Raw genomic sequence first — 15,619 nt, 5'->3', positions numbered from 1 at the left:
TCAACCAGTACCAATGTAACCCAGATTGCTGACTTCCTGTTACATCTAAGGAACGTAAGATCCCTATCAGCTCCTACGATCAAGGGTTACAGAAGTTTGTTGGCAGCGGTTTTCCGCCACAGAGGCTTGGATCTTTCCTCCAACAAAGATCTACAGGACCTCCTTAGGTCTTTTGAGACCTCAAAGGAACGTCGGTTGTCCACTCCAGGCTGGAATCTAGACGTGGTCCTAAGGTTCCTAATGTCATCAGGATTTGAACCGCTCCAATCAGCCTCTTTTAAGGACCTCACATTAAAAACTCTTTTCCTCGTGTGCTTAGTAACAGGTAAAAGAGTAAGTGAGATCCACGCCTTCAGCAGGAACATAGGTTTCACATCTGAAACGGCTACATGTTCCTTGCAGCTCGGTTTTTTGGCTAAAAACGAGCTTCCTTCCCGTCCTTGGCCTAAGTCGTTCGAGATCCCAAGCCTGTCCAACATGGTGGGGAACGAACTGGAGAGAGTACTTTGCCCAGTTAGAGCTCTTAAGTACTATCTAAGAAGGTCAAAACCATTACGAGGACAATCAGAAGCCTTATGGTGTGCTATCAAGAAGCCTTCTCTACCAATGTCTAAGAACTCAGTTTCTTACTACATCAGGCTTCTGATTAGAGAAGCAAATTCTCATCTGAAGGAAGAAGACCTTGCTTTGCTGAAGGTAAGGACACATGAAGTGAGAGCTGTGGCTACTTCAGTGGCCTTCAAACAGAACCGTTCTCTGCAGAGTGTTATGGATGCAACCTATTGGAGAAACAAGTCAGTGTTCGCATCATTCTATCTCAAAGATGTCCAGTCTCTTTACGAGTACTGCTACACCCTGGGTCCATTCGTAGCAACGAATGCAGTAGTAGGCGAGGGCTCAGCCACTACATTCCCATAATCCCATAACTTTTTAACCTTTCTCTTGAATACTTTTTATGGGTTGTACGGTCGGCTAAGAAGCCTTCCACATCCTTGTTGATTTGGCGGGTGGTCAATTCTTTCTTGAGAAGCGCCAAGGTTAAAGGTTGTGATGAGGTCCTTTAGTATGGGTTGCAGCCCTGTATACTTTAGCACCTTTGAGTTGATTCAGCCTCCCAAGAGGAACGCTGCGCTCAGTAAGGAAGACGATCTTATTAAAGGCAGAGTAACGGTTCAAGTCGACTTCCTTACCAGGTACTTATTATTTCATTGTTATTGTGGATAACTGATTATATGAAATATGGGATACTTAGCTATCCTTTAATCTTGTACACTGGTTTTCACCCACCCCCCTGGGTGTGAATCAGCTACATGATTATCGGGTAAGTTTAATATTGAAAAATGTTATTTTTATTAATAAAATAAATTTTTGAATATACTTACCCGATAATCATGATTTAATCGACCCTCCCTTCCTCCCCATAGAGAACCAGTGGACCGAGGAATAATTGAGGAGGTGTCAACAAGAAGTACTTGAGTACCTGGCCACAGGTGGCGCTGGTAAATACACCCCCTTCTAGTATTGTGATAGCTGGCGTATCCCTCCATAGAATTCTGTCGGGCAACGGAGTTGACAGCTACATGATTATCGGGTAAGTATATTCAAAAATTTATTTGTTCCGTAACCGAAATACAAACCACGCTATTTACAAAGGGTTATTACTTTTAGCGTAGCTGAAATGGCGAGCCATTAGAATTTAACGAGGGTGTATTACCCCCGCGCTAGTTAGCGGGGGGGTAGGGGAGTGGTAGCTAGCTACCCCTCCTCCCCCTCACACACAGGTGAATACTCACTTTCACTTTTGGCTCGGACTGTGACAGACGTCTCTGTCTTGGTCCTCGCTTGGCAGCCATTGTCTGTTTTGTCTTTACTTATTCGCTTACTTTTCTTTTACTCAATATATATGTAAACATGTTTTCATGTTTGTATATATATTTGAGTATAGAAATAAGTAAGTTTCCTTTTCAGATGTGTGTGTGTAGTGTACGATATCTACGTGGAGGCCTCGGCAGTTAGGCCACCACGGCCTAATTTTATGGGTTGCGATCGAGTTTGACTTCGGTCTTTCTCTCTCTCTCTCTCTTGAGGTCGTTCACCCTTTTACTATGTTTTACTACGCCCTTGTAGCTTCCTTCCCGTGTGGGTGGGGTTGCTACGCCGTACATTTTGTCTCAATTAGTTTATGAATCTAATTGTAGTTGTTAATTTTTCAGCTTGTAGAACGATTCCTTTCGGGGTTTTCGTTTTTTCTTTAGTGTTCATTCATTTTTAAATTACATAATTACATAGTTACATAATTATAATTGTTATAATTCTGTTTTGGTTACAGCTCTCCTTCCGCGAGTGTAAGTGGTTGTGAGGGCACGTGCCTGTTGTGTAATTCTTGTTCCTTTTCCTCGGGATTCCTCTTCGGAGCCTTCCCGGGGGAATGAATGTGTACTAATATTATTTGTTTTATTTTTTTACAGTTACCGATCTAGTTCGTTTCTGTAATATAGCAACGGTGTGAGCTGTCTGGTTGAGTCCTGGGGATTCGGCTGTTGCTGCCTCCCCCCTTGTATTGTCGTCAGGGGCGTGTCTCCTTCTACTGGTAGTACTCCCGTGTCGACGGACAGCTCTCCAGTTCATTTTAGAACAGTCAGGAGGCTTGCCTCCTTGGGCGGATAACTTTCCTTCCGAGGGAAGTTTTTTCCTGTCCAGGCTTGAGCTTTTCCTCTTTTGGGGGGTTCTTCTCTTGCCTTTTTTTCGTGCGACTATGCTCTTGGTGCTGAGCGGTCGCACCTGCAGTTTCGCTCAAGGGGCTGGGCAACTGCAGGAGCTCCTCTTCGGAGGATTGCCCCTTTTAGGTCACTGGCTGACCAGTCTCTTCCACGAAGTGTTTCTCTTTCGTTCGCAAGAGAGTACACTCATAGAGACTCCTCTTCGGAGGTTTCTTCTGTTGCTGTTGCTGTTGGCCTCCCTCGCCGTAAGGCCCTCCGTCCGCCTCGTCGTAAGGGCCTCTCATCTCCCTATAAGGGTGCTTGAGGCGCCTTTTTGAATCTCCGTTTGCAGCCTACAACTTCTTTTTCTCGATCTTCCGTCTTGGTGCAGATGGACAGCAGTCTAATCTCGTCTTCCGACGGGCAACGGTCTTCCCGACGGACAACGGTCTTCCCGACGGACAGCGGTCTTCCGACGGACATCAGTCTCCCGGCGGACAACGATCCCTTCGGGGCAAAGGGTTGCCCCCACGGGGGTTCTTCCCTTGCGTGTCAGGGTTTCCCTGCGCGCCCTTCTGTTCGTCAGCGCTCTCCTGTTCGTCAGCGCTTTCAAGATGATCTTCCCTGCGGTTCCTGTTACGTGCCCTGTGCGCCCACGTTCGCCCTCGCGATCTAGAACTTCGGTTCAGGTCGGGGTCAAGGACTCTTCTTTACGCAGGCTTCCACGCGTAGCCTTCTGCTCGTCAGCGATCATCAGCTCGTCAGCGATCATCAGCTCGTCAGCGATCATCAGCTCGCCAGCGATCGTCAGCTCGTCAGCGATCATCAGCTCGCCAGCGATCTCCGGATCGCCCACGTGTGTTACAGCTGGCACGCCAACGTTCTCCAACACTTCTGAAGGAACATGGTTCGCCAGCTACTAGCTCAACTGCGGATGCTGATCGCCATCGCGCGACCCTCAACTGCAGATGCTGATCGCCATCGCGCGACCCTCAACTGCGGATGCTGATCGCCATCGCGCGACCCTCAACTGCGGATGCTGATCGCCATCGCGCGACCCTCAACTGCGGATGCTGATCGCCATCGCGCGACCCTCAACTGCGGATGCTGATCGCCATCGCGCGACCCTCAACTGCAGATGCTGATCGCCATCGCGCGACCCTCAACTGCGGATGCTGATCGCCATCGCGTGACCCTCAACTGCGGATGCTGATCGCCATCGCGTGACCCTCAACTGCGGATGCTGATCGCCATCGCGCGACCCTCAACTGCGCGCCATCGCACAACCCTGAACGATTGCCCGCTTACGCATGCTGCTCCTCATCGCACCACCCTGAACGATCGCCCTCCTGCAGATGCTGATCACCATCGCACCCTTTCACGCGATCATTCACCTGCGCATGCTGCTCGCCATCGCACAACCCTGCACGATTGCCCGCTTACGCATGCTGCTCCTCATCGCACAACCCTGAACGCTCGCCCTCTTGCGGATGCTGATCACCATCGCACCCTATCACGCGATCATTCACCTACACATGCTGCTCGCCATCGCTTACCGCCAGCGATCTTCTTCACCTACGCGGCAGCACGATCCCTCGCCGTCACGCCCATTCGCCCGCGCGCCCGCGCGATCGCTCGCCTGCGCGCCCGCGCGATCGCTCGCCTGCGCGCCCGCGCGATCGCTCGCCTGCGCGCCCGCGCGATCGCTCGCCTGCGCGCCCGCGCGATCGCTCGCCTGCGCGCCCGCGCGATCGCTCGCCTGCGCGCCCGCGCGATCGCTCGCCTGCGCGCCCTCGCGACCGCTCGCCTGCGCGCCCGCGCGACCACTCGCCTGTGCGCCCGCGCGACCATTCGCCTTTGCGCGACCGTTCGCCCTCGCGCGACCATAGTTCGCGGCGAATTCCACAGCCGGTGGTAGCAGCAGGGACGCCTGCTCCTAGGCGGCACTCGGGATCACCTCCATCCAAGCACAGGTTGGTAGTGCAGGACGAAGACAGGTCAGTACAGCATTCTTCCCACCTTCTTTTCAGGCAGGAACCGTCGTGTCCTCTCCAAAGGATCGCCCGATCCCTTTCACCTTAGCGAGGATTTCGGACTCTGTGTCCTTGGAGCAGCAGACATGGTTTGATCCGCTGGCACGGGCGTTAATGAGGGTTATGAAACCAGCACTCACCGGCCAGGGTAACAAACCAGCGGCTGTCTCTCCTACGCTGAAGAGAAAGAGAGGAGTGGACTTCGTGGTGACTTCCCCCAGGGCGAAGTTGGTTCCCAAGAGGTCGGTCTCGAGGGTCCCCACTCCTGCACGAGTACTCTCTCCTTCTCCCGCCCTGGAAGGATTTTTGGCGGGGGGGGCTTTCCGTTGAAGATTTCTCCATCGGACAAGGGGTGACTGCTTACCTCTTCCTCTGGGAGCTTACCAGGTTCTTTCCCTCCTCGGTTACGGCCCGAGGTTTGGTTCAAGGAAGCTACAGGAAGATCAAGGGTACTTTCCTCCTCTCGAGCTCAGGCACCTTGGCCTTTCGTCGTTAAGTATCTACTTGCGGACAAGCTCGATGTTGTACCATCTGGACGCACTGACTGAAGGCTTCCTTCGGGTGTCTCATCTGTGGAGGTCAACGACCTCAGACACCCTTCCATCCTTGAGAAGAGTTTTGTCTTTGCCCAAGGACAGAGACTTAAACATCTGCTGTGCGGAGTAAATCGACTTCCGGTTTCACTCCTCCAAGGCGCTTTCTTCCAGACTCTGCAGGGCTCCAGCTCCCTTTTCTTTCAACCACGTCGGCCTAAGTTATCGGCTACGACAACTGGGACAAGGTGTCCAATTGCAGTTTCCTCCTGTCAGGAACAGATGGCACGGGAGACTCCCCCGGGGGGGGGGCATAGTCCTAAAAGGAGTTCACGAACTCTAGGATTGCAGGTTTTTTCGCTGGGAGGAAGCTTGAGGTTACTCATCCGAATGACAGCTTCCCGATGCCCATTCCCGCACAATCTCTGTGAGTAGCCAAGGATATCGCGCCTGCCGTCTCTGTCAGCGAATTCAGTGTCTCTGAACCTCTATGCCATAGCATCAGCAGAGTTGCCCGGTTGGGCAGAATGATCCATACCTTAGGCGAAGGTCTTCCTTAGGATCATCGACGGCTTCACCCCCGGCCCCCTCAGTCGATCCTTTCTTGTAAGGAAGGATCTGAGAGGGGATGTCCATAGTCGACCTCTCAGCCCTGATCAAGTTTGTCGAACAAACTTCGGCCAGCGTAGACCAGCAGAATCGATCAGACTGGTAACGAGGCGACAGGACTCCTTTAACCCTGGATCGGAAGGACGGGTACTTTCAGTTTCCATTCCATCCATCTTCCAGGGTGCTCGTCGAATTCAGCCTAAACTGCAAGTATTCCTGCTTATGATGCAGTGTGGCTATCCCGCCGTGGCATAGCAGGTGTGTTTCCCCAGAGAACTCTCCCTGCCTTCCTTTTGGCCGCTCAGGTGCAGACTTCCGCCTCCTCTGCTGTTTGGAGGGCTGGTCAACTCCGGTAGGCTCGGGTTTCGACCTTCTTCAGCGCCGGGAAAAGCTTCCGAATGCTGACCATGAGTGTGGGCTCATGGTATTTTGCTTGGAGCCTTCTCTTCCTCTGCCTCAACATCTGGAGTATCTGGCCATGATATTGAGTCAACGGCCTTACCACGTTGGAAACCCCGCTTCTCGTCCGTCCAGCGAGGTTAAGCAACGTCGGTACTTGGATGGGTGACCACCTGGGGACGCCAGATTCTGTTACCACATCCTCCGAGCCTTCCTTTCGGTTGACTGTGGCAAGACTGAGGAGAGTCGCAGTACCTGTTCTCAGTCAAGCAGAGTTTTCAGCCCTACCTTGGAACGTTTCCTAGTTCTTCTTTCCTCATTGACCCGTTTATAGTTCGAACGGTCGCCTCAGGATAAGTTCCATGTGGGGCGATCCAAGTTCCGGTGGCTTCAGGCAATGTTTAACCGGACTCCCTGGCCCTATGGGACCAGCGGAACTATTAAACCTGCAATGGGTGTTGACCTATGGAGCCTCTTGATGGTAGTGGATATTCTCGTCCTTTCCCCACATTCTTGATGCGGTTCTCGGACTCGTCAAAGGAAAGGGGGGGGGGGCATGTTCCGGTCCAGGCCTATGGTCAAGACCTGAAGGATACCTCTCCATCATTCAGGCAGGCTTAAGGGCCTTAGTCTGGCCCCTCTTCAGATCCTACCGCTCCTGCCAAGTCGCCCCGTTGCGTGTCGACTTCATGCTAACCAGCAGGGGACGCATTTTCACACCTTCACATCTTGCAGTAGAGATACCGGGATGATTGAGATTCTCTCAATTCCACCATCGGCTCTCTCATTCCAGGCAGGGGAATGTTTCTCTCAGACTATCCGAGCAGAGCCTCATAGAGAGAGTGTACCTAAGGGTCTTTGACCTTGGGTAACCAGCAAGTGCTGGTCTGGGGGACCTGATCGCGACAGCTTGGAACCTCAAGCTTCCGCTAGTTTTCCCCCCAGTCTCAGACCCCGAGACTCTGGCAAGATGCATTCCGGTGATGGTGGGACAACTTCGACGCCTGCGTCTTCCCTCCTTTTTGTCTGCGGACAATGGGTCTCAACAAAACCAGGTTGTCTGTCAACCTTTCAATGGGAGAGCTCCACTGGGACTATGCGCAGAACGGTTTCTGGACCCTCTGCTTCCCCTGACGGAACTCCCGGGAGAGCTTCTCCCACGGCGCAGACTACTCAAGCAACCACACTGCGACATCTCTCCCGAACCGGGGCGTCGCTTCGGCTTCATGCCTGGAGACACTACGCTTCCTCCTCTAGAAGAGACAACCCGCTACAGTCGCGGTACGGAGGTCGCGTCATCTGCGATAGTCATCCACAGGGGTCTCCCAGGCAAAGTGAAGAGTCTAAGGTGGTTGGTGCCGTGGGAGATATACCTCTTCCCGTGAGGCCTCTTCTCCAGCAATAACGGTCTTATTGCCTTTCGGCGGGAGGAAACTCCTTTCCGCTCTTGGCAATGAAGCCTGTCGCTCAGCCTTTCCCTGACCTTCAGGCTTAAAGGAATAACTTTTTCCTGCCCGCTGGATCTATCCTCGCTCATGCGAAGCTACGATCGTCCCTGCCCTAGTCGGAGGAAGACCTCCAACTTGGAGCATGGCTCGGACTTTTAGTCCTTTAAGAGATCTTCTCAAGACCCTTTTACGACAGGCCTCGGATTGTATTCCGCCTTGGGTCTTCTGCTCACTCTGGCCACGGCCAGTGTGTAAGCAATCTTCTTGGTCTCTTACTACTCCCCCCCTTTCTAAGGAAGAGGAGAAGGCAACATTCAGGCTCGCTCCTGAGTTGTTGGCTAGACTCAGAATCTGAGGGTCCCGACCCTTCGGTCCGATTCATTCAAGATTTTGAGTCTCCATTCTGTGTCTGATGTCCCAAGACCTTCTCTTTCTTGCCAGTACAGGAATCGAGAGGTTAGCGCTGGGAACAGCTGCAGTTTGGCCTCAGTTGCAGCCGATTTGGGAACACAAGGAGGACATGGGGGGAGAGTCACCAGTATACCTCTTCAGCCCGGACTCAAGGACATTCATCTCGACCTGTCTTCAGACCCTCCCCCGTCACGTCGCCCTACAGCACGATGTTGGATACATCGCAACGTCCCTCGCCTTCGAGTAATACTACTCTGTGACGCAGGTGCTACAAGCTGGAGTCTGGAAGCGTCTGATGACCTTCGCAGCCCGCTTCCTGCAGGGCGTGACCCACAGGAGTCTCGATACGTTTTCTATCGCTCTGTGGTGGCTACACAACAGCTGGTCTAACCTCAGGCTCCTTTTTGGACAGGTAGCAGAAGGTTGAGGGCATTGTTATCAGGTTTTAGTCTGCATGAACGAAAGAAGTATGTCTGGCCCTTACTTCTTTCTTCATCATCCCCTCTACGGGGAAGCAGCATCCTGGTCTCTGCATAGCTGACCTCGAACCTCTGCAGGTAAACCATGCTTCCTTGTGTTCCGAGTATTGAGTCAATACTGTCGCGTCCCCCATACCCTGACGAGGTGGTATTGGGAACGTCCTAACCCAGAGTTCCTTCTGGAACTCCAGGTCAACTGCCTAGGACGGGTCACACTTCTTCCTTCACACACAAGCTTACGTAGGCCACATGGTTCCTTGCGGTGCAAGGAACTTGTGAGGTGCAGGGACTCCTTTTCTCGAGTGCGACTCACTCGGATTCTGAGTCCCCGGGTAAAGCCAAAGCCAGTATGGCTGGGGACTTTCCACCCTTCCTAAGGGATAAGTCACCCTTTGTAAATAGCGTGGTTTGTATTTCGGTTACGGAACAAATGACAAATTCGAAGATAATTTGTATTTTTCCTAACCATACAAACCTTAGCTATTTACACATATTTGCCCGCCAGCCCTGTCCCCCAAGACAAGTCCTACCTCTAAGTGAAAGTGAGTATTCACCTGTGTGTGAGGGGGAGGAGGGGTAGCTAGCTACCACTCCCCTACCCCCCCGCTAACTAGCGCGGGGGTAATACACCCTCGTTAAATTCTAATGGCTCGCCATTTCAGCTACGCTAAAAGTAATAACCCTTTGTAAATAGCTAAGGTTTGTATGGTTAGGAAAAATACAAATTATCTTCGAATTTGTCATTTTATTAATAAAAATAACATATTATAAAGAAATAATAAATAAAAAATGTTTTATTGCCACTTTACCTTAGAGAAAGGCCAACGCAGGTGTAGGATTTGCTACGCAAGGAGGAGACGGATGATTGGCGAGAAGGTAGACATGGTGTTAACATGTTCTTTAAATAAATACTCTCTCTCTCTCTCTCTCTCTCTCTCTCTCTCTCTCTCTCTCTCTCTCTCTCTCTCTCTCTCTCTCTCTCTCTCTTGTTCTTCTTCACTGTTAGTGTTAGAGACGTCTATTAATTTTTTCTGAGAGAGAGAGAGAGAGAGAGACAGAGAGAGAGAGAGAGAGAGAGAGAGAGAGAGAGAGAGAGAGAGATTAAACAAAAATGTGTTGTGTATATAAGATTTTTAACAGCGTTAACGAGTTGAAAGACAGTTGAATGTAACTTAAAAAAACAATATCAGCAAATCTGAATTCCTTTATTAACTAAAACAAATATTGATACACACACACTCGTGTGCGTATGCGCAAACACACACACATGCACGAGGAGACACGATCGGCGAGGAGGTAGAGATGGTGACTGCGATAACATACCGTAACTTACTCTACAGAAAATTTAATCTAACTTAGCTTATTTATTTTTTCTTATATTTTTTATATTTCATATTTTTTTCATTTTTTTTCTTTTGATTTTTTATTTTCATCAATTTCAGTGTCGAGTTACGGTGTTATCGCAGTCACCATCTCTACCTCCTCCCCGACCGTCTCTCTTACTGCGTAGCAATTCTTGCACCTGTGTGTGTGTGTGTATTTTTGTGCATAGTGTACACACACGAGTGTGTTTGTATCAATATTTGTTTGTTCTGTAACCGAAATACAAACCACGCTATTTACATTGGGTTTACCTTTTAGCGTAGCTGAAATGGCGAGCCATTAGAATTTAACGAGGGTGTATTACCCCCGCGCTAGTTAGCGGGGGGGGGGGGGGGGGGAGTGATAGATACCCCTCCCCCCCTCACACACCGGTGAAGCTCACTTTCACTTTTGGCTCGGACATGAACAGACGTCTCTGTCTTTGTCCTCGCTTGGCAGCCATTGTTTGTTTTGTCTTTACTTAATCACTTACTTTTATTTTACTCAATATATATGTAAACATTTTTTCATGTTTGTATATATATTTGAGTATAGAAATCAGTAAGTTTCCTTTTCAGAGTTTGTGCTTTTGTGTGTAGTGTACGATATCTCCTTGGAGCCCTCGGCAGTTTAGGCCACCACGGTGTAATTTTATGGGTTGCGATCGAGTTTGACTTCGGTCTTTCTCTCTCTCTCTCTTGAGGTCGTTCACCCTTTTACTACGTTACTACGCCTTTTGTAGCTTCCTTCCCGTGTGGGGGTGTTGCTACGCCCTACGTTTGTCTCAATTAGTTTATGACTCTAATTGTATTTGTTGTTTTTTCAGCTTTGTAGAACGATTCCTTTCGGGGTTTTCGTTCTTTCTTTAGTGTTCATTCATTTTTGAATTACATAATTACATAGTTACAATATATAATTGTTATAATTCTGTTTTGGTTACAGCTCTCCTTCCGTGAGTGTAAGTGGTTGTGAGGGCACGTGCCTGTTGTGTAATTCTTGTGTTCCTTTCCCTCGGGATTCCTCTTCGGAGCCTTCCCGGGGGAATGAATGTGTACTAATGATTTTTGTTTTATTTTTTTACAGTTACCGATCTAGTTCGTTTCTGTAATATGGCAACGGTGTGAGCTGTCTTGTTGAGGCCTGGGGATTCGGCTGTTGCTGCCTCCCCTATGGATTTTCGTCAGGGGCGTGTCTCCTTCTACTGGAAGTACTCCTGTGACGATTGACAGCTCTCCAGTTCATTTTAGAACTCTCAGGAGGCTCGCCTCCTTGGGTGGGTAACCTTCCTTCCGTTCGAGGGAAGTTTTTCCTGTCCAGGCTTGAGTTTTTCCCCTTTTTGGGGGTTCTTCTCTTGCCTTTTTTTCATGCGACTATGCTCTTGGTGCTGAGCGGTCGCACCTGCAGTTTCGCTCAAGGGGCTGGGCAACTGCAGGAGCCCCTCTTCGGAGGATTGCTCCTTTTAGGTCACTGGCTGACCAGTCTCTTCTACGAAGTGTTTCTCTTTCGTTCGCGAGAGAGTACACTCATAGAGACTCCTCTTCGGAGGATTCTTCTGCTGTTGTTGCTGTTGGCCTCCTTCGCCGTAAGGCTCACCGTCCGCCTCGTCGTAAGGGCCTCCCATCTCCCTATAAGGGTACTAAGAGGCGCCTTTTTGAATCTCCGTATGCAGCCTACAACTCCTTATTCTTGATCTTCCGCCCCTGGTGCAGATGGACAGCAGTCTTACCTCGTCTTCCGACAGGCAACGGTCTTCCCGACGGACAACGGTCTTGCGACAGACATCGGTCTCCCGGCGGACAGACAACGGTCTTCCGACGGACATCAGTCTCCCAACGGACAACGATCCCTTCGGGGCAAAGGGTTGCCTCCCACGGGGGTTCTTCCCTTGCGTGTCAGGGTTCCCCTGCGCGCCCTTCTGCTGTGTTCTCTCCTGCTCAGTGTTAGCGCACAGGCGTTCTCTTGCTTCAGCTCAGTGTTAGCGCACAAGCGCTCTCCTGCTCATCAGCGCTTTCCTGATCGCTAGCGCTCTCCTGTTCGTCAGCGCTCTCCTGTTCGTCAGCGCTCTCATGATGATCGTCTCTACTGTTCCTGTTGGTTCCTGTTACGAGCCCACGTTCGCCCTCGCGATCTAGAACTTCGGTTCAGGTCTTGGTCAAGAACTCTTCTTCTACGCACAGGCTTCCACGCGTTGCCTTTTGCTCGCCAGCGATCACCAGCTCGCCAGCGACCTTAGACACGTCAACGTTTCACCTGCTCGTCAGCGATCTCCTACGCGTCAACGATCGCCATCGATCTGCCACTCGTGTCAGTTCCCCTGAACACCATCAGTAGCAATCTAGCGCTCGCCTGCTGTGGACCACGATCTCCGGTAGCTGAGTCTTGCCGTAGATCTTCCTCCTGCTCGCCAGCGCTCACCTTTACTTCTGTCCTTCTGTGCGCCAGCTTTCTTCAATCGCCAGCGCACATCTGCGCGCCCTTTTTTGCCACGCACCAATGGGTGCCAACGGTTTTCTGACCGTCTAGGATCGCCTGATTAACAGCTTGCTTCAGCGCTCACCTTCCTGATGCACCTGCGGGCCTTCTTTTAGCGCGATGCGCGCTAACCATCACTAGTCTCTCTCGCGTTGGCAATCGCCTACGCGCCCGCGCGATTCTTCACCTGCGCGCTAGCGTTTTGTTAACGCACCACCGCTCGCCAACGCGCCGTCGCTTGCCGACGCGCCGTCGCTTGCCGACGCGCCGTCGCTTGCCGACGCGCCATCGCTTGCCAACGCGCCTTCACTCACCTACGGGCTATCGCTCGCCGGAACGCGCTATCGCTCGTCAACGCGCTATCGCTCGTCAACGCGCCATCGCCCGCCTACGCGTCATCGGTCTCCCGACCGCCTCCGCTCGCCCATGTGCCTGCGCGTCCACACGCCCACGTGCCCGCGCGACCGCACGCCCACGTGCCTGCACGCCTATGCTCATGCGCGACCTCGCACATGCTCTCCAATGTTCGCTCGCGCGCGAACCAACGGTATTCCGTCGCGCAGACGGACGGTGCTCCGTCGCGCGGACGGACGGTGCTCCGTCGCGCGGACCGACGGTGCTCCGTCGCGCGGACGGACGGTGCTCCGTCGCGCGGACGGACGGTGCTCCGTCGCGCGGACCGACGGTGCTCCGTCGCCCGGACGGACGGTGCTCCGTCGCGCGGACGGACGGTGCTCCGTCGCGCGGACGGACGGTGCTCCGTCGCGCGGACGGACGGTGCTCCGTCGCGCGGACGGACGGTGCTCCGTCGCGCGGACGGACGGTGCTCCGTCGCGCGGACCGACGGTGCTCCGTCGCGCGGACGGACGGTGCTCCGTCGCGCGGACGGACGGTGCTCCGTCGCGCGGGACCGACGGTGCTCCGTCGCGCGGACGGACGGTGCTCCGTCGCGCGGACCGACGGTGCTCCGTCGCGCGGACCGACGGTGCTCCGTCGCGCGGACCGACGGTGCTCCGTCGCGCGGACCAACGGTGCTCCGCCGCGCGAACGTCGGCTTAATTCTTGCAGTATCCATTGCTCGCCTATGGGTTATCGCTCGCCGACCACCAGCTCTCGCCCTTCCTACCACGCTCGCCCTCCTTCTGCGCTCCTTCGCTCACCTTTGTTTGCGTTCCTGCGTGCCCGCGCATGGGCGCTTCCACGTTCGCCCACGCCTAAACCATTGATTTATCATCGCGCGAGCGCCAGGGCGATTGCGACTGCGATTCCCTTTGGGGTATGGCAGCATGGCCAGCCTGGCGGGTCTTCTGGAGCGTATTTCCTCACCCCGTAAGCGCAGAGCATGGCACATGCAAGAATAGGAAGAATCTTCAGGGAGGTCTGAGCAACATTCTTCTTTCCAGAACCTGGGTTAGCCCTTCCCCGTCATTCCCTGGAGGGGTTTTTGCCGGGGGGCTTTCCGTTCGAGATTTCTCCATCGGCCAAGGGGTTACTGGTTTACCCCTTCCTCTTCTCCATCTCGTGAAAGGGGCTTACCAGGTCCTTTCCCTCCTCGGTTGTGACCCGAGGTTTTGTTCAAGGAAGCTACAGGAAGGTCATGGGTACTTTCCTCCTCTCGGGCTCAAGCACCTTGGCGTTTCGTCGTCAAGTATCAAACTTGCGGGCAAGCTCGATGTTGGACCATCTGGACGCAATGACCGAGGGCTTCCTTTCGGGTGTCTCATCCATGGATGTCGACAACCTCAGACACCCTTCCATCCTTGAGAAGAGTTTGTTTGTGCCCAAGGACAGAGACATAGACAGCGGTTGTGCGGAGGAAATCGACTTCCGTTTTCACTCCTCCAAGGCGCTTTCTTCCAGACCCTGCAGGGCTCCAGCGCCTCTTTCTTTCAGCCACGTCGGCCTAAGTTATCGGACTGGCTACGACAACTGAGACAAGGTGTCCAATAGCAGTTCCCTCCTGTCAGGAACAGGTGGCACGGGAGGCTCTCCCGGGGAGGCATAGTCCTAGAGGGAACGGCAGAGTTCACGAACTCTAGGATTGGCCCCCCCCCCTTGCAGGTTTCACGCTGGGAGGATGCCTAAGGTTACTCATCCGGATGTCAGCTTCCCGATGCCCATTCCTGCACGATCTCTGTGATCAGCCAAGGATATCGCGCCTGCCGTCTCTGTCAGCGAATTCAGTGTCTCTGAACCTCTATGCCATAGGGTCGGCAAGAGTTTGCCCGTTTGGGCAGAATGATCCATGCCTTAGGAGAAGGTCCTCCATAGGATCGTCGACGGCTTCACCCCCGGCTTCTTCAGTCGATCCTTTCTTGTAAGGAAGTATCTGAGACGGAAGTTCCGTAGTCGACCTCTCAGCCCTGATCAAGTTTGTCGAACAAACTTCGTCCAGCGTGGAACAGCAGAATCGATCAGTCTGGTAACGAGGCGACAGGACTCCTTAGGCCCTGGATCGGAAGGACGGGTACTTTCAGTTTCCATTCCATCCATCTTCCAGGAAGCTCGTGGAATTCAGCCTAGACTACAGGTATTCCTGCTTAAGATGCTTACCATGAGTAGGGGTTCATGGTATTTTGCTGGGAGCCTTCTCTTCTTCTGCCTCAACATCTGGAGTATCTAGCCATGATATTGAGTCAACGACCTTACCACGTTGGAAACCCCGCTTCTCGTCCGTCCAGCGAGGTTAAGCAACGTCGGGTCTGGTCAGTACTTGGATGGGTAACCGCCTGGGGACGCCAGATTCTGTTGCCGCCGCCTCTGAGCCTTCCCTTCAGTTGACTGTGGCAAGGCTGAGGAGAGTCGCAGTACCTGTTCTCAGTCAAGCAGAGCTTTCAGCCCTACCTTGGAACGTTTCCTAGTTCTCTTTTCCTCATTGACCCGTCTAAAGTTCCGAACGGTCGCCTCAGGATAAGTTCCCTGTGGGGCGGCTCAAGTTCCGGTGGTTTCAAAGCAACGATTAACCGGACTTTCTGGCCCCTATGGGACCAGCGGAACGATTAGACCTGCAATGGGTTTTAACCTATGGAACCCCTTGATGGGAGTGGATATTCTCGTCCTCTCCCCACATTTTTTATGCTGTTCTCGGACTCGTCAAAGAAAAGGGGGGGGGGGGGGCATGTTCCGGTCCAGGCCTATGGTCAGGGCCTGAAGGATACCTCTCCATCATTCAGG

General features: G+C 52.6%; 1 pseudogene; it reads left to right on the top strand.

Annotated features, from left to right (window-relative positions):
* Nucleotides 1–15,080: 15,080 nt before the first annotated feature.
* Nucleotides 15,081–15,199, top strand: LOC137625118 (5S ribosomal RNA; annotated as a pseudogene).
* Nucleotides 15,200–15,619: the final 420 nt, after the last annotated feature.

This window comes from Palaemon carinicauda, chromosome 31, assembly GCF_036898095.1.
Source record: "Palaemon carinicauda isolate YSFRI2023 chromosome 31, ASM3689809v2, whole genome shotgun sequence".
NCBI classification, from domain to species: domain Eukaryota; kingdom Metazoa; phylum Arthropoda; class Malacostraca; order Decapoda; family Palaemonidae; genus Palaemon; species Palaemon carinicauda.
Note: the sequence above shows the minus strand (reverse complement) of the source record. Positions and strands in the feature narration are given on the sequence as shown.